Source organism: Ursus maritimus, unplaced genomic scaffold (assembly GCF_017311325.1).
Source record: "Ursus maritimus isolate PB19 unplaced genomic scaffold, ASM1731132v1 scaffold_3, whole genome shotgun sequence".
NCBI lineage: Eukaryota > Metazoa > Chordata > Mammalia > Carnivora > Ursidae > Ursus > Ursus maritimus.
Window position 1 is genome coordinate 52,654,372 of NW_024425563.1, and position 19,416 is coordinate 52,673,787.

Consider the following 19,416-nt stretch of genomic DNA (forward strand, 5'->3'; position numbering starts at 1 on the left):
GTCAAAAAAAGTGATTAATCCAGGAAGACAAAAGACGCTAAATGTGGGGCCTCTACATTTTTAGAAGAAAACCATTTTGGCTTGGATGACAGCATGGATCCAGAGCTCCATGAGAAATTCCCAAGAATACTCAAGTTTCAGGGTTGGTAGAGTCACCAGTGGCCAAGAGGAAGAGAAAAAGTAATACACTGGGCAACCTTCTTGGGTCCCCTCCCTCCTTGGGAGCTTTGTAGTATCACTTTGCTATTGCTCAATAAACCTTGCTTTACTGCCCACCGGGGGCGGGGGGGGGGGGAGGAATACACTGTAAAAGAATGAAAGGTGAGTAAAGCTGCAAAAAGAGGAACAGGAAAACGAGGTTATACCTTTGCAAGCGGAGTACATACATTTTATGCCTCATACAGCTGGACAGCAGTCGCAAGAGAAGGTGAGATATGCTGAGAACCAAGAGAACAATGCTAACACGGAGAAACAAAGGATAGCCTGAAATGGAAAAGTGTGTATTTCCTTGGGGGTAGGATAATGGTAGGAAGTCTTCTAACTGGGGACACCTGCCTATTTGTTACTTTAATTTGTATACAAGTCAATTACATAAGCACAGTCTTTCATTCGCTCATATCAGGGTGATTCTTAAATTCCAAATCCCATACAAAACTGGAGACCATGTCTAGAAATTTCCTTCATATACCATGTAGCTCTGCACAGTATTGCTAAGACATACCCTAGGTTGTTTCTCTGATGCTGGGGCCAGTATGTTGGGAATCACTATAACATTAGGTAGAGAACACAGATTTTACTATCTTGGATCTGGATTTGAAGCCAGTACCACAAATTGCTAGCTGTAATGCTTTGGATACATTTCTGATCTTTACACAATAACAGTTTCCTCTACTGCGAAATGAAAATAGCAGTATAGTAATACTTATTATCAGCTGGTGGTTATTATGAGTGATAATTTATAGAAAGTGTCTAGGGTAGTGTCTGATACATACCTAATACTCGAGAAGCAATGCTGTCTTTAGAAGTCTCTGAAGACTTCCAGTATTACTACAAAATGCATTATTGTCTTGTTGTTTGAATGTACTATTTTCTCCCCACCCAGGAATCAGTGGGGAAAAAAATTGTCACTTTTCACATTTCTTTCTTCATTGAGTACAAGGTGATATTTCCAAGACAGGTTATCATGAGTATAATTTACTGTTTTTATGGTATTTTTTTTCTTTTTCCTTCCTCCTGTGGCACTGAAGCAGGCTGGATTTTTAAATTTTTATTTTAATTTTATTTCAATTGGGCAGGTAGAAGCAAATTTGATTCTCTCTACCTAAAATAGAACAATAGACAACCAGGATTATTTCACCAAGAGTATTTTAAATTGTATTTTAGGTTCATCTTGGGTATAGAGAATAAGGCAGTGACAAAAAGGATCTAAGAATGACAAGTGAACATTTTTGCTTCCCTGTTCAGAGACCTCCTGACTATAAGAAATCTCAACCATCTAATCCTATTAAAATCTGTCAATCCTACTGGTCAAAATAATATATGTTCATTGCTTCCATGTATCTGTGTCCCTTCTTTGATCAAGTTTTTCACTTTTAATATAGTGACTTGTGGCAGAATTTAGTGATTTTTATGAATCTCTTCTTGACTTCAAGAAAAGGACTGCCATTTTACACAGGTCGTATTTTCCAGTCCTCTTCTTCAGTGATTGAATGGCGGTCAGTGTTTAGAGAGAGCTGTTATTTTGAGTCCCTCATGCAGATTGCAATAATTCACTTGTGAAGTGTTTAAACAAGGCAGCTGATAAATCACAATTCTTCCCTTTCCCCCAGGGATTAGCTCTTGACACTCATGAGGGAATAGAGGAGATTACTTTCTGATATCTCTTGGAATTACGTGGCATTTTAAGGTGCTGCTCCTCAGGGGAGAAAAACAAACAAAGCTCAACATCTCTGGTGGGGAGAAGAGCAGATCCGTGAGCAGACTTCAGTCCAGCTAAGAATACACCTTGATTTACAACCATATATACATACATATTTTTAAAATTTCATAGCACACATATCCAGTCGCCTGACATTGAAGGAGTTTTTCTTGGAGTCAATTTACTGTACCTTGAAGGCCCCAACAACTTCACTTTGCTCCCAGCAGTCCCACAGAAGGTGCACAAAAGGAGACGTGACACCGAGTAAGCCAGATACTTCAGTCTCCCGCCAAAGAGCTGCTGAAGTGTTTCCACGTCGAGGCTCAGTCTCCGGTGATGATGGTTAACGGCTCTACGTTCTAACTAGATGTGGCCGTGGGCTACTGCGGCTCTGAGAAAGAGAAGGAAACCATAATTCATCCGATGTGGCTTTTTTGCCGAGAAGCAGGTTAGCGTTGACAAATAGCAAACGATTGTGCAAAATCCTGCGTAAGTTGTGTGTAACTAGAGAGCCATCATTTCCTGTGACACAGATCCCTACTGTGCTGTTAGATGCGGAGCATGGCAAAACACTGAAAATTAGGATCGGGTGATTGATTTCTTTACAAACAGGGTAATATTGTGGTAAAATTCTATAAAAATATTTGAGCTACAGTTCAATAGGGTTAGTTTGATCACCTGCATTCGAATTATGAGTACCATAACTCTTTACTCTTCATGCTTCCTAATTGGTTCATACACAGGGGCAGGCACACAGCTAATATTTATTAAATCCCTACTATGCATGAATCATTAGGCAAGGAACTCTGCAGGATATAAAGATGAATCAGATATAGTCCCTGACCCTGAGAGCTTGGGAAGAAGTCGAAGCAAGAGCTAAAAAGTGTGTGTGTGTGTGTGTGTGTGTGTGTGTGACCTGTGGAAATGCTGTAATAGAGCTTTTGAGATTGTTAGAGATGCAGACGTCACTCCTGGCTAGGGTGGGTGGTCCAGGAAAGCTTACAGATGAAGCTGGTGGTAGGAATGCAGACCTCGTGGAAAAAAATATAACTGTGAGAGTCAGAGATGATTTCAACAGAGAAAGCAGCAGGAACAAACATACAGAGGTGGGTAATTGCCATGCATTTGGGGAGAGAAGCAAGAGACCAGCTTCACCACAAAATATAAAATTTATATAAACTGGAAAGCTAGCTTGGTCCCAGAATATGGAGGACCCCAACTGTTAGAAATTCATTGTTTTTTAAATGATAGAAAACTGCTTAGGTTTCTGAACTGGCAAGTGACATGAGTAAAGAAATGTGTTCAGGAGATGATTTTGGTGGCGGCACGTAGAGAGGGTTTTATATCTCCACCTTTGAGATGAACACCTTGATGAAGGCTCTGAGGTAATTATCTGTTATTGTTTTTAGTTTCCAATCCACTAATGTTCTTCCTTTGAGCTTAAAGAATCAGAGTTGACTCTACTACTCATAGATAGTAATTTCTATTTCTCATCCAGATTTTTCATTCTTCAAGACTAAGGTTTCCTTTTAGTTTTACTGTCTGTCCTCCTTCCTTTCCTATTCTTTAATGTCAGTGATTCTCAAATTAAAGAAAACATTTTTTTAAATAGTCATGACTTTTTTTTTATGAGGTAATTATTTTTGAAGCGTTGAGATAGCCTTCTTTGATGTGGCCTCTTCTCTACCTTTAGTCGTGGAGTTTGTTCTCTTGGTCCTCAGATCGCTTTCTGGGGTATGTAGGGTGATTTGATAATTACCAAGTTGTATTTGTGGGATGAGGTGAGCCTAGGGTCCCCCTGCTCTGCCACCATCTTCCCCTCGCCTACTTCAACATTTTTTGAGTGACTTACTATTCTTTGATTGTGTATACTGCCTCCTGACACTCAAAGGAGACCTAGAATTAAATATCAAGTGATTTAAAAACTTCTACAATAACCTCCAGACACTTGATGATCAGTGCTGATGAAGTTGTTCTCTATCTAACCCCAAAGGATGGTGAGTAAAATGACATTACTGTCAAAGTCCTTCAGATCGGTGACTCTGCTGAGCTCAGAAGACCTGGTCCACCGTTTTACTCCATCACTGTCTTCCTAGAGGCATTGAGAGTGCTCGCACTCACCACCACAGAGAGTAGCACTCCTACCACACACCGTGGTTGAGTGTCTAATAAGAATTCTTTTCAGGTAGCTCAGTTTCTAGGAGTCGATATGTACTGCTATTCCTAGAGAATGGCATATTCAACACTCTTGAAAATCCCCGTCCACCTGCCCTCCTATACTGTAAATAACAGAAGGCTAAACAGTCTATTTCCCACACCCCCTTGCAACTAGGTTTCTGTTTGTGAGCTAGGTGCTGCTGAGAAACAAACGTTACAGCAGAACAGAGCAACATGAGGAAGTAGCCACCTATGAGAGAACTGGGTCTTCAGACAAGCACCATAGCAGTGAAGTTTGATTGTTCTGGGACAACTGCCATGAAGAGTTTTCTCACCAGTTGCCCACATCATAGGTGCTAAGTATATGCGGGTTTTGCTACAACCTCACTGAATGGTTGGTCACATCTCCTGGCTGTATCCAAATGTCGTTTTCCTCTCGCCAGTTTTGTTCACTACCTAATACTCTGTAATAAATCCTTTTCTGCTTAATGTAGTTGGAGTGCATCCTGTTTTCTGCAACTAATAACCTCAAATAATACAGCATGAACTCTAGCTGACCATGGAGCTTTTGCTTGGGAGCAGAGTGGCCCAGCGAAGCAAGGAATGGATGGGCTGCTGAGTCTGAGTTGTGTAGTGTACTTGCTACAGAGATCTTCCACAAGTTAGTTTGATTTCTTTCTCTCTAATATACAGATGATAATATATACAGGATGGCTATTCTTGTGACATCCTTTGGATTGCAAGAAACAACTACTCAAATTATCATAGGTGCTAAGTATACGTGGATGGCCGGGAAGTGGCGGGGGGGGAGTTGGACATTGTGAGCACGCGTGTGTAACAATGGCAGCTGGGACGTTCAGGGAAGTCCAGAAATAGGAAATATAGTTGAGTCTTAGAAGACTTGACACTTGATCGATAGCGGCTTTAGGGGCCCTAGCAGAAGGATTTTGAGGGTTTCACTTCAATGTACTTCTATTAACATCACCTAGCTACTTTTGGATGTCGAGTAGTTACTTATTTCTGTTAAATGGAATCTTCAAGGTTCCTGATAATTCTTTCCTATAACTTGAGCTTCTTATAATTGTTCACGGCCATGACCCTATCTAGAGCTCTGAGTATGTCCTTTCAGCTGTAGCTCCTCTTTGAAGGGCTGGATTCTCTTCGAGTTTCTAAAATAAAATTCCTAAGTATTAAAAGCTAATGAATCAAGCTCATTGTTTTATGCCAAGTATGAGGTCACTGCTCAGAATGGCCACATCAACTGAGGTTGGGAGGTCAGCACAGCAGGGATGGCAAACTATCCTCCAAATGTGTGTTCTCTTTCCACAAGATAGAGCTATCATTCAAAAGCATCTGCACTGACTCTTTTATAAACTAGTGGAACCATGTAACCATTCTTGCCAACAGAATGCGAGCAGAAATTTGTGTCGCTTTAGGCAATTAAAGAATAGGTATGTGATCTACATTCTCTCTTTCTCTTTCCACAGACAACAGCGGAGACACAAGATAAAAAGAATCTGGATCACCAAACCACCATGTGGAGGACAGCCACAAATTTCCTGAAACATCTACGGTACCCTGTCACTACTGAGTCTCAAACTTCTATTAGTAAGTTCTATATATTAAGTTCTATATATTATATTGTATCTATTATTATATCTATATATTATATCTAATATATCTATATATTATATCTATTAGTAAGTTCTATATATTACATCTGTATATAAGTTCTATATATTAAGAAGTCTATTTTCCACTGAAAACTGGAGGTTTCTTTGTTAGAGCATCTGACATTATCTCAACCCTAAGTGGTTCTAGAAAAGGTCATTGTATTAGTTTCCTAAGAGTGCTATACCAAAGTACCAGAAACTGAATGGTTTAACACATTACTTGCTCATAGCTGTGGAATCTTGAGGCCTGAAATAGAAGTATCTGCGGGGCCATTCTGCTTCCAAAGGCTCCAGGGAAGAATGCTTCCTAGCCCCTTCCTAGCTTCTGGTATTGCCAGCTGTCCTCGGTGTTACTTGGCCTGTGGCTGCATCCCTCCTGTGTCTCCGTCCTCTGCCACAGGCCCTCTTTCCTACATCCATTCTGTCTCTGTGTCTACATCTCTCCCTCCTTTGTGCTGGGAAGACACCAGTCATTCAGTCTGGGGGCCTAACTTAATCTCGTATGACCTTGACTTAAGGAGTGACACCTACAAAGACCCTATTCCCAAATAAGGTCACACTCTGAAGTGCCAGGTGGACATGAATTTTGAGGGTACACTCTTCCCTCAAATCCCATAGTCCATAGTTCCATCCATCCTATAGTCACGTGGTATAGAAGACGGCCCTGGAGAGTGCCCCTTTGGCAGATGATATAGGCATGTTAAGGCATATTATGATCAACATATTTAGTCAAATTGCAAAAAAATATTAATCTAACATGGTATAGACAAAAATGAATCATGCCAAATTGAAGTTGAGAGAGCTGGTATCTGGTTCTTTGAGTTCCGCATCCTTCCGTGCTTCAGTCACAGACACCAGTAAGTTACAATGGAAGGAACTTTGCATCGAACTCACATAAATCATTCATTTGTTCAAGAAGATTCAAGACGGATGAGATTCCTCCCTTTCTTGAACTTACAGTTTAGCTTGGAAATCAGATCTTAAACACTAATATGCAAATACCGTATTTAAGTAGGCTTGTAATAGATGCTTTGAAGGAGAATACAGGTGGAATATGAGTGGAGCTGTAACCAGGCCCCTCTAAGGAAGTAATACCTAAGCCAAAACTGTAAGAGAAGTTGGCTGTGTGTGTCTGTTTGGGTTGGACACTGTACAACCCCCAGGGGCAACTTTTACATTGAGATCTGTGTGAATGGAGCTCCTGGGTCTTGCACAGAGCAGAATCTATGAAGCTGAACATGGTAGCTCTGCTTCACAAGGGGTGGGAATTAGATGCAGAATGTTAAGCAGGTGTGTGTGTGTGGGGATGGTGGTGGTGATAGTGCTGAGAAAGAAGATAAATACTTGAGATAGAAGGAACAACATATTACAGACCATGCTATGGGAAGGTGCTTTGCCTTTCTAGCTACCAAACACAGAAAAATGATCTAAACTCTCAGAATCTCCATTATTTGATTGGCAAAACTGGGGATAATAGTATCCAACTAGCAGAGATCTTGCAAGGCTTTGGTGCTCTGGGAGGAGGCACAGTGCCTGAGTAGTGAGAAGCTACTGAGTAGCTTCGGTCCCTGTGCCTCTTTCTGTCTTCCATGTCCTAGACACCAGGTGAATTTGGAGTCACCAGCACGACACGTAATAAACAGCATCTACTCATCTACACCTCTACCACTAACACTCAAAGTTCCAGGACTACCAATGGTTGCTAAATAAAGCTTGCTTTCCAGGCAGCCTGTGTGAGAAAGTCAGGCCTTTCTCACATCTGGCCAAAAGAAACAAATAACTCTAGGCTCGAGGTGACCAAAAAGAGAACTGAAATTATGCCACCGCCCGTCCCTACCGCACAGCCCACACCCTCCTCTGTGCCCACACTCTGATCTTATCTCCTGTCCCATCTGACGCTTTGATCTTCTAGGAGGCAGCTTATGCTGTTCTTTTCCTATGCTCCCGCTCTAATTTTTTCAACGTTTTAATTTCTTAGATTGTGGTGGAACGAACACAATGTGAAGCTTACCATTGAAACCATGTTTCAGTGTACAATTCAGGGCAAGTAAGTCCATCCATTAACAATGCTGTGCAGCCATTGCCGATATGTACTTCCAGAGAGTTTTCATCACCCAAAACAGAAACTCTGTGCTTGTTAAACAAGAACTCCTCCTTCTCCCCCTCCCCTGGCAACCTCTATTCTACTTTCTGTCTCTATGAATTTGCCTATTCTAGTGTCTCGTATAAGTAGAATCATAAGATCTTTGTCCTTTTGTGTCTGGCTTGTTTCACTTACCTTACCTAATGCTTTCAAGGTTCATCCATGTTGTAACATGTATCACAATTTCCTTCCCTTTTACAACTGAGTAATATTCTATGGTATGTACCTATCATGTCTCACTGTAATGCTACTAGTCTGTCCCCACTAGACTGTGAGCACCACCACGGCAGATGTGGTAGGGAGAATGTCTGCAAGGGACCCCACAAATGTCTTGCCTGAGCCCCTGGGATCTGTGAATATCTGTGAATCAGGAGATATTCTTCCTGAGATTATGTTTTTATATAGAAAGATTAATCTGGATTAGCTGGAGAGGCCCAATGTAACCCCGTAAGTCCTTAAGAGCAGAGAGTTTTCTCTGGTTGGTGGCTGAAGAAAGCAGAGAGAGAGAGAGAAAGCACGGATGAGTGATCGCTGGCTTGAAGAAGGAAAGGGCCACGCAAAGAGGAAAGCAAGTGGCTTTAAGAACAGAGATTAGCCCTGGATGACAGCACAGAAACCTGGACCTCTGTCCCATAACTGCAAGAAACGGAATTCTGCCAACCACACAAATGCACGTGGAAACAGATTTGTCCCCAGCACCTCCACCTGGGATTCCCCCCAGCCTGGGTGAAGCCTTGATTTTGGCTGTGTCAGACCCTGAACAGAGGGTCCAGTCCAGCTGGACTTCTGACACACAGTTGGGAGCTGACAGATGGGTTTTGGTTAAACTCCCACATTTGTGGCCATTTGTTACTGAGCAATAGAAACCTGCTATCGCAGGCTCTCTGCCCTTCCTTTAATCCCTAGTGTTCAGCTCAGTGCCTCGAGTCGATTAGCTTCCCAGCAAACACCAACCAATTAATTAACTGAAGGAGATGGGAAGCAGGGACGATGGAAGGAAAAGTGAAAAAACAATGAAAATGGAGGGGATGAAGAACAAAAGAGAGATCAAGCAGAGAGGAGACCATTTGAAAAGGCGGGTCTCCAGTGAAAAGTGCCTGATGGAAATGTGTCCCAAAATAATCTGGATTCTTCTCCACCTTCTCCAGAAATCCTCTCTTGCCAATGCTCTTTTTATTTGCAGTAGATGCCTTGATTATTCAGTTGTGTAAATCAGCCGTTTGTATGGTGTCCTGCTGGTGTGACTTGTGACTTGCATGAACAGAAATCATAAACATGATTTTGTTTTAATTAAGAACAGTTCAGATTTAAGGCTTGAACATTTGTTTTCTGATCTCATATGCATCCAGAGAGTAAGGAACGGCCTGCTGGTGAAAGTCTCCGAGGGTAGTAAGTCAAGGGGAATTGGGACATAAATGTGTCTGGATTTTGAAGGAACTTGGCAGAAATAATTGTAAGTTATTTTTGTGAAATTATATGGCTTGTTCTACTCTAGGAAACAAAGAATGAGTTGATCCCTTGCATGACCACATATCTGGATTTTCAATAATGTAAAGAGATGCACACACTTCTAATATCTAAAATGTCACTTTTATAGCTCCTCATGTAAATAGGATAATTTCTTTGACACAAAGTGTCGTTCTCCTCCACATACTATAGTCCTTGTAATTTCACTATTAGACAACCATTTCTTTAGATTACAAATTGATGTTAACCCTTATGAAATACAGCTATATTACTAGGAGAAGTAAAATGTAAGTTCAATAACCTTTACACATTAATAAAACATATCAGCTGATTTTTCTCTCCCTTACACATGAGCAAGGAGAAACTGTTTTTATGGGGGGGGGGCCACTGAGGAGAAACTAGCATCAAAGTCAACTTCACTTTTCTGGAATTACCTGTAACACAAGTCCTAGATAGAAGGATTGTAATTGAGTTCCAATTCTTTAAAAAAGATTTTATTTACTTATTTGAGAGAAACAGCGAGCATGGTGGGGGTGGGAGGGGAGGCAGAGGGAGAGAGAGAATCTCAAGCAGACTCCGCACTAAATGTGGAGCCCCATGCGGGACTCAATCCCACTACCCTAAGATCAGGACCCAAGTCAAAACCAACAGTTGAACACTTAACTGACTGAGCCAGCCACCCAGACAGCATAGTTTCAATTTTGATTTTGCAACCCCATCTTCTGCACTGCCAAAGTCACGTTCAAATGTCAAGGCAAGGAAGGCTGCTGTAGAGCTTAGCTGCTGCTTTTATCTGATTAGACACATGAAGTGATGATGCTCATCAGGGTGTTTATCTAAAATAGACAGGGGCACCTGGGTGGCTCAGTAACTTAAGCGTCTGACTTTGGCTCGGGTCATGATCTCAGGGTCCTGGACTGAGCCCCATGTGGGGCTCCCCGCTCAGCAGGGAGTCTGCTTGTCCCCCCACCACTCATGCTGTCTCTCAAATAAATAGAATCTTCTGATTATATATATGTATATATTTACCATTGATGCCGTTTTTAACTTCCTTATTAAAAATTGTAAATTTTTATTCCCTCCAATTGTAAAATTTTATTCCCTCCAATCCCCAGTGTTATTCAGGTATAATTGACAAATACAAGGATTCTTTCTCACAGTGACAGAATGATGACCTCATGGGGCTAAAGAAAAACAGGACTGTCTTTGGTCCTGTTAAGTGAAGAGTCCAGAAGAGTGCAGATTTCAAGCAGAGATGGAGGGCCCTGATGTCAATGTTCACAGAACCTGCGCCCTGCTCTCTTTCTTCCTCACAGTCTCTAACTCTCTCTCTTCTTTCACTCTTCCTTCATCCCTCACCACCCCCAATCTCCTCTCCCTCTTTCCATGTCTCCAATCCTGCTTCACCCTGTGATGGCTTTAATTTCTGAAATTTGTTTTCCCCTGGTAAGAGAAATGGTGTGCTACAGGGCTCCAGGCAGATATCCTGCTTTTGAGCTCATAACTTCATAGAGAAAAGTGCAGCACAAGTACTGGGAATGACCCTAACTGGCCAGGGTTTGATGACTGACCTCCTCATCCCTAAACAGGGCGACTGGTTTCCTGTTAGCCATATGAAAGGGAGGGTCTCCTTATCAGAAGAGGAGGGGAAAATAAACTGTTTTATGCAAATGAATCTCAGTTTCCACCATCTAATTTCAGGGCTCAACCTGGACTGGTGCAATGAATCAATGCTTGGCTTCATTCCTTTGTAGCAGAGAACAAAGTTTCTACTTCATATCTACGTCATAGTCTTTCAACACTTCTGTAGCAGAGGTGGAAGAGGAGAAGGAGGCTGGGTGGGGGGAGCAAAGCTGGAATTTGATTGTTACCTCTCCTAAGAATACGACAGCTGAATCACTGCCCTTCAAATTATGAAAAAAAATTTTCAAAAATAGAAGCATGTGCTGTTCTGATGAAGTGGGAGTTCCAAATTCCAATTTGACTCCCATATTTTCAGAGTTAAAAGGTAGTGACAATTTGTCAAGAAATAAGTTCTGAAGATTTTTTTTTTTTTTTCTGAAATAAGGTTTTTAAAGCAAAATGAAGAGTGGTAGGTTTGGATCTGACTCCAAGTGTTGTTGTTGTTGTTTTTTTAAAGATTTTATTTATGTATTTCAGAGGGAGAGAGAGAGCATGAGTGGGGAAAGGGGCAAAGGGAGAAGCAGGCTCCCCATCGAGCAGGGAGCCTAAAGCAGGGGCTCAATCCCAGGACCCTGAGATCATGACCCGAGTGGAAGGCAGATGCTTAACCGACTGAGCCACCCAGGTGACCCCCTGACTCCAACTGCTTAAGATAAGAGATCTTTGTTGCTTAATCTTTTTTCAAATAAAAAATACACAAATACTAGTGTCCACTTATAGGATGAATGAAGATCAAAGACCTCTACATCAATAAGACTAGCATCATGGTGCTTCTAATGCAGAAGAAAAATGGATCTGAATCCTGTCTTTTTCCACCTCAAAGTGCTCCTGTGGACTTGCTGAGGGATATACTCCTAGTACTGAGTACAAATATGTAAGTAGAGAGAGGGCACGGCTGCTCCTGGGAAGGATGAAATAAAGTTAAATCCTCCCAGAGAAGACATCACTTCCCACCCTTCCAGAGTTGTCCTTTTTAAAAAGAAGCCCCAACTAAAAAAAAAAAAAAAAATTAATCCAATAGACCCAAAACTACTGCTGAAAGAGTTACTAAATGTTTACTCTCATGTACTTTGAGTCATACTGACAAAGAGCATTGCCTTTTCATTTTAAAGACACTTCTATTTTTAAAGAATTTTAAGCTCCCTAGAGTTGCAAAAATAGTACGGATTTTCCATATAACTTTTACCCAGGTTCCTCTTATGTTAACATCCTATATAACCACAGTACAGTGATCAAAACTAAGAGAGTAACATTGGGATAATACTATGAAGTAAACTACAGACTTGATTTGGCTTTTCTGTTTTTCATCTAATGTCCTTTGTCTGTCCTCGATTGAACTGAAGGTCCCTTGTTGCATTTGACCGTCACGACCCCCTGATCTCCTCCAATCTGTGCTAGTTCCTCAGTCTTTCCTTGTCATTTAAGATCTGGATACTTTTGAAGAGTCAGTGATTTTGTAGAAAGTCCTACAATTGGTGTTTGTCTGATGTTTTCTCATGATTAGATGGGGGTTATGAAATTTGAGGAGGGATATAAGGAAGGTTTTCCTACTTAGAGTGCATCAGGGGGCACAGGATATCAGTATGTCTTCATTCTAGTGATGTTATCCTTACTTATTTGGTTAAGGTTGTGTGTGGTGGTTTCTTCAGTATAACGCTACTGTTTTTTATTTTATAATTAATAAATTCTTTTATTTTAAGGCTATACAAATATCCTGTTGTTCCTCAAATTTGCTTACTAAATTTGGCAGCACAATCTTGTCTGAACAATTATTACATATTACTGATTTGAATGCTTCTGTAAAGAAGAGCTGCCCTTCCTAATGAAACATTCAGTTATTAGTTTGTGTTGGTATGGACTTAAGGGTATTTGTTTTATCCTGTCGGTTATGATCCAACAGTTTGTTGCTCAAAGTGTTCCAGTTGTGGTCATTGGATGTTCTTTCAAGCTGTCCTATTCTACACTTGTGACCAGGAATGAAGGGAGGAAAGGACCCACATGTATTCTGAACACTAGAAAGCCAGCTGATGAGGACCTTGCATGGATTTCTCATGTAATTTTCACAACAGCCCCATCAAGTAAGCAATAGCATACCTAGTCTAAATGAATTCTAGATCTAACACTCAGGCTGAGCAGCTTGCCTAAGACCACCAAGCAAATTTGGGGTACAAATAAGATTTACACCTAAATTTGCCTTCAGTGCCTCTTTCTGATACACCACACTGCCTCACTATAGGATTCAGGCTTTGCCTTGGGGCAACATTCCAGTAACTGAATGCTTAATATATGCACTCTCTCTGTAGCAGTGCCCCCAATTCTGGACTTCTGTCTTCCTTTTCCTGAGCCTCTTTTTCTTCTTCCCCCAGAGGGACTGAAGTCAGAATCACAAACAGTGAGGGCTCTAGAGGACCTTAGAGAAATTCTGTTCCAAATCTCTTACAATGCAAGTAAGAAAAACAAGGCTCAATCTGGGGGACACGGGTAGGTAGTGAACTAAGTTTGGATCCCAGGTCCCCTGAACTGTAGTCCAATGTTCTCCCTCTCATGAGATCAGAGCCCAGCTCTCTACAAAGTCAGCTCTCTGTTTCTGAGCTTAGAGAAACGCATTCTGGAAGCTGAAGGCTTTCCAAAGCACATCAGAGCTATAAAGAAACATCTGTTCGTTCATGTCACTATACCAGTATCTCTTTAAGAATAGCACCCATAAAAGAACTTTTCAACAGTACATTTTTTTGAAATAAAAGGTGTCCAGGTTTTAATCCATAGGGGATCAAATGCACCCTTCCGGCCATCTGGGAATCTTCCTTGTCATCTTGGAATCTTCCTGCCCCATTTGAGTCTGGGAAGTCCCAACTGAATCAGATGTAGCAACACAACACAGAGAAAGAGGAAACCAAACAGGTTGCGGGGGAGTGGGGTGGAAGGAGAGAAGACTTCTCTGTCAGTTACAACTTAAGACTGCTAACGTTTACATCACGTACATTAAAGCTGTCGAGTATCTCATACAGGCTTTTTTACTCCTCCCCCACCAACCAAAACCAAAACCAAAACCAAAACCCCAAACCCCAGAACATTTTAAAAATGCTAATGTTGTATTTAGAGAATAGAAACCAGTCTCAACAATTACTGCCTATTATATCTCAGGGTTTCAGAACCTGAATGATGCTTTTTCCTAGTAGCAGAGAATAAACACAATCAAGGAAAAAGCTGGAGGCTGGCAAGATACCCAGCAACTGAGGGCTGGGAGCTAAGCCCAGTGAACTGGGGTGAGTAGAACTGTTAACTGCACTGGCAAAAATGAGGATTCTACCACTCACTGTCTGAGCATCTAGGTACCTAGGTACTAGGGCAGGGCCTTCACTTACATATTCTCGGTCATCTACATGACAGAAGTGCATGATCATTACCATAATATTCATTTGCAGAGAGGCCAAGTTACTCAGCTAAGGTCACATGGTTTAAGTGCCAGCACCACCCAGGGTGACTCAAACCACTCGGCATGGGAGGCCAGTGGTTCCTGGAAGAGGTCGTGGTCTCAGCCAGGCAGACAGACCTTGACCCTGGGGTAGGGGGGCAGGCTGCTGGTGTTATCGGGGAAGTCTATCTTCAGTTTGTATTGGGCTGGGATTCAGGGTAAGGCTTTGAGCCTTCAAGGAGAATGACAAAGACAGGAAATTACAGCCTGGTAGATAAAAGCTAGGGCTCTTGAGTGAGCCACATCTGCGCAAGAGATGAACACGGCAGTAATCTGTGTCCCCGGGCAGGATACCGGACTCCTTTACACTGTAATATTCTCATCTGTCATATGGGAATAATAGTCATATCCTCTCATCGGGTTTTGTGAAAATTAAGTGAGATAATAATACATGTACAAACATAAGAATGCCTCGCAATAATGCACATTTCAGATGTAATGCAATTAGTAATCATCTCCCGGGCCCTGGAACTCCATCTGCCTGGCTAGGAGGTGGGCTGACTCTGATCAGCTTATAAGTCTTGCAATAAAACAACTCACATTTTATGTTCCTGAATTTTTGGAACCCTCACTTATAATCTTAACATGGGGATTTACTCAATAGTCCCTGAAATACTGCACACCTCTAATAAACCTAAAATGGTAATGGTAATAACAATACGAGGAAGAAGGAGGAGAGAAAAAATGTATCAGGATCCCAGCCCTGAGTTCATCTATATGGACCCAAATTTAGAGAAAAGCCTTCTCCTATCTCCCCGAAGCCAGAATTTTAATGTAGGAGAGCCGCAGGGGCCTGGAATTCAGTATTGGGATGAGAGGCTGTTTAAATTCCCTTTGCCTTGTGTCAAGAAAGACAGAAGAGATGGCAGCTGGTGACCCTTCAGGAAGCGAAGTCAGTGCCGCTGAGGGGAGTCAGAAAACAGACCTAAGAGAAACGAGATGAAGATTGATAAGTCCATCAAGTGCTAAAGACATTTTAAACCAGGGAGACGTTGACAGGGATAAAACTATTCCATGTATCACAGCACAAAATTCTCCTGACAACAGTTTTGAGGCTCCTTGACAATTGTTCAAGTAGAATTGATACTCGATTATATATAATCTGCCTAATAAAATCTATTTAAACTGACATTTTAAAAATTACCTATCCTACCTCACATAGCTGGAAAGGAGTTTTCTTTGGTACAGCCAAATCCCAATAATGGGTTTTAAACTGAATGGAAATGCACTGATTAGCAATTAAGCAATGGGGTTGATAAAAATGCAGCACTTGGCTATTTGTTTTCAAGCTTTTTCTTTCTTCCTGATACTCCACACTTACTTCTATCAATCTAGTGATTAGAAAAACAAAGTTCTGGTAAATGATGAAAATACTATACAAACAAGAGCTATGGAGCAAAAACTGCATTGTGCCAAGTAATGATGCTCTGTTCATCTCAATGTGTTTGTCAGCAAGTGCACATAGCAATTTTCATTATGAGCTTTTACTAGAAATAAATACGGACCCAAATTTAGGGAAAAGCCATTGCTTATTTCCTCTTCCCGGGAACCCCTTTTGGCTGCATCTTCAAATATGTGACTTCCACATTCTGTTGATACTGTTAGAGCCAGAAACCTACGGAGTAATTAGCTTAGGTTTTGTCTACACAGCACTAACATAGGCAATTGGAAAGTGAAAAATTCCGCCAAATAATTGGGCTTTGTGTGTAGAGGTTCCTACATGACTTTAAATAGCCAGTTAGCTCTGTTTTGTTCACTAACAGCAAAATGCATTTGGACTAATTGGTTCTCTCTGCACCACATGGACCATATTATTGGTGATTGGCCTGGGAGAGTACAGTCCATTTGAGTAGGTTTTGGGGACAGGGTGGGGAGGAGGAGGATGGATAAGACTGATGAGAAACAATGGAAGGGAGGAGCAGGTGGCCTGAGGGAGCCCGGAGCCATGGGTGAAAGTGTAGGGGTGATGGGCAGAGTCTATGAGATCCACCATGTGCTGGCAGCACTGTCCTCGGTTCTTCACACTTTTTTTTTAAAAGATTTTATTCATTTATTTGAGAGAGAGAGAGAGACTGAGAGAGAGACTGAGAGACTGAGACTCCCCCAATGAGCAGGGAGCCCGATGTGAGACTCAATCTCAGGACTCTGAGATCATGACCCAAGCAGAAGGCAGATGCTTAACCGCGGGACCCACGCAGGCATCCCTCACGCTTCTATCCTCCTCGCTAGGGGCCCTCTGACGTTAGCATGTATCATGGCCACCTGGGAGGCGTGATACAACACAGACTGCTGGGCCCTCCCCCAGGGTTTCTGATTCCGTGGAGCGGGGCTGGCGCTTTATATCTGCATTTCTAATAGCTGTCCAGGTGATGCTGGTACTGCTGAGAATGCACTTCGACAAGCACTAAAGCATTTTTTTTTTTTAAGATTTTACTTATTTGAGAGAGAGAAGGAGTGAGCAGGAACAGAGGAGGAGCAGAGGGAGAAGGAGAAGCAGACTCCCCGCTGAGCAGGGAGCCCAATGTGGGGCTCGATCCCAAGCCCCCCAGATCATGACTTGAGCTAAAGGCAGATGCTTAACCGACTGAGCCACCCAGGTGCCCCATGAAAGCATTTCAGAAGTCACTTTAAAGAGGAACCGGTAGATGAGAGGCTAACTCATCTGGGGCCACTCCTGTCCTGAGTAGGGAGTGGAGCGGAGCTAAGATTGAAACTCATATCTCTGATTCCATAGCCCCTGCAGCCTCCCTAGATACGAAGTTTGGTAGGGACCTGATAAGTAAAGCCCACAGGCATTTAAAAATCTTAGTCTTACTTTATTCCTTGTTTCTGAAAATATTAACTCTCTGGTGTTCTAGGAGTCCATGGTCTTCATTTCTACACCTTCTCTTTAAAGGCTGATGTCTCCCAGGGCTCCATCTTTGGCCTTGTTCTCCTACTTCAGTAAGATATTATTTTGGTATATGAACAGATGCCGCTTTTCTGGTATTTGGTGAGTGATCACCCCTGCTGAGAGCTATACTTGAGGTACTTACTGCTTCACGGAGAGCTGGCACAGAGAATCAGAGGAAAAAGTCATCAGATCCTTGGTTATTGAATTTCAAAAGCCAAGGTTAAGGTGTGGGGGGAAAAAGTTTTGAAAATCTATATGACAGGTAGAGTGTTTATTTTATGGTCTTTGCTACATGAAGACAACATAAATTTGTCAGATGGTAGGAGTGGGGAGGAGATGGGAGTGACAAGGTGGAGCCAGGATTTGAAAGGACCACCCAGACTGAGTTGAGTCAACCCCCAGAGACTGCCCAGCCTCTACTCCAGCAGGCCCCACGGGGAGCCAGGGCTAGGAAGTCAAAAGGGATGAATTAGTGACCCAGACCAGCTGGCACCCATTCAGCTGACAGGCCTGAGAAAGCTCCTGTGATGACCTCCCTTCTGGTTAGCAGAAAGAGGATGTCGCGTTGACAGGAGCTGTGCACATCTCACTGGCCTCCCATCCTGGACATTTGGTCCTTGATCTTGTTTAGTCCCTTTTCTACCACTTTATGGGGCCACTCCTTTCGGTGGCCTAGGACACTTTTAAAACACGGCAAAGGTATGGTTTTGGGCTCTTAGGTGTGGATGCTGCCGGACAGCAAAGACGCTGCATTCATGTTGAAACTTGAAGAGCTGGGAAAGGTTCTAACAGTTTGGTTGGCTGAAATATGGATCAAAAGGTGGACCCCACACACAACTTAGAAATGCCAGCCCTGCCTTAGTTGAGTGTAAAGAAGGGCATTCAGAGGTTGCAGAGGATTGGAATGTTAGAGTGAATTTGTCATTTAAGACCTACTCACCCACACTGGGAAGGTCCAGAAGACCTACCTTTCACCATGACTGTCAGAAATAAATTCTTGAGGGTAGTACTGTGATTGCTCTTCTCTGGAGGCAAGATCTTACAGTGGAAATTGTGCTCAGTGAATTGGGAAACCTAAATGCAATGGGGTGATGGAGGTGCAGGGGCCAAGTGGCTACACTCAACTGCCAAAGGCAAGATGGGAGTGGTTCCTATAATGGGCTGCAGCGTCAAAGCAGCCCTCAGGATAGTCTGACTCCCGGACCTCTGGGGTTGGCTAGGTAATCGTGGTGTTCCTAGAAGTTAAGAGATAGGAAGCCTACTGCATTTTTACTTGATTTGTATAAACAGAATAGTTGTAGGTCAAGCGAACAAAAATCTAACCAGCATCATAAAAATAGAGTCACAGCCCCTCAATCAATTCCCAGACCTGAGCCAGTTTCCATGTCAAGAACCCCCTGAATGAAAGAGAGGCCAGTCCCTGTGAGGAAGGACCTCGGTAAAAGGTAAACATTTATATTGTTACTCTTTCTTCCAGCCTTCCTCAGAGAAGCCTATGGCCTTTCACTTGGGTAACTATGCATTGGCTTAAAGGAAATAATCAGACCTTTAGGAGACCACTGGACATGAGCTCTGAGTTGACACTAATTCCAGGAGATCCAAAAGGTGCTATGGCCCACCAGTCAGAGTAGGGGCTTATGGAGGTCAGATGATCAATGGAGTTTCAGCACAGGTGTATCTCCCAGTGAACTTAGTGGGTCTCTGAACGCATCCTGGGGTCATTTCCCCAGTTCTGGCATGCATACTTGGAATAGACATACTCAGCAACTAGCAGAATCCCTTCATTGGTTTCCTGACCTGGGGGTGAAGTCTTTTATAACCTGTGGAATGAGGGCTCTGACCAGGAAAATACTAAACCAAAGCAACATTGAACTCCTTCAGGGACTGGACAGATTATTGCCACCATGAGGACTTGATTCCCATCACATCCCCATTTAACCCACCTGTTGGGCCTGTGCAGAAGACAGATGGGCCCTGGAGAATGACAATGTATTCTCTTAAGCTTAA

General features: G+C 42.4%; 1 long non-coding RNA gene across 3 annotated transcripts in view; it reads left to right on the top strand.

Moving 5' to 3' along the window:
* Positions 1-4,303: 4,303 nt before the first annotated feature.
* Positions 4,304-19,416, top strand: part of LOC103658861 — an 85,469-nt gene continuing 70,356 nt past the window's right edge. For all 3 annotated transcript variants that reach the window (XR_567302.2, XR_005838577.1, XR_567303.2), the window contains exons 1-2: positions 4,304-4,469; positions 5,563-5,683. This is a non-coding gene — a long non-coding RNA (uncharacterized LOC103658861). The remainder of the gene's footprint in view (positions 4,470-5,562; positions 5,684-19,416) is intronic.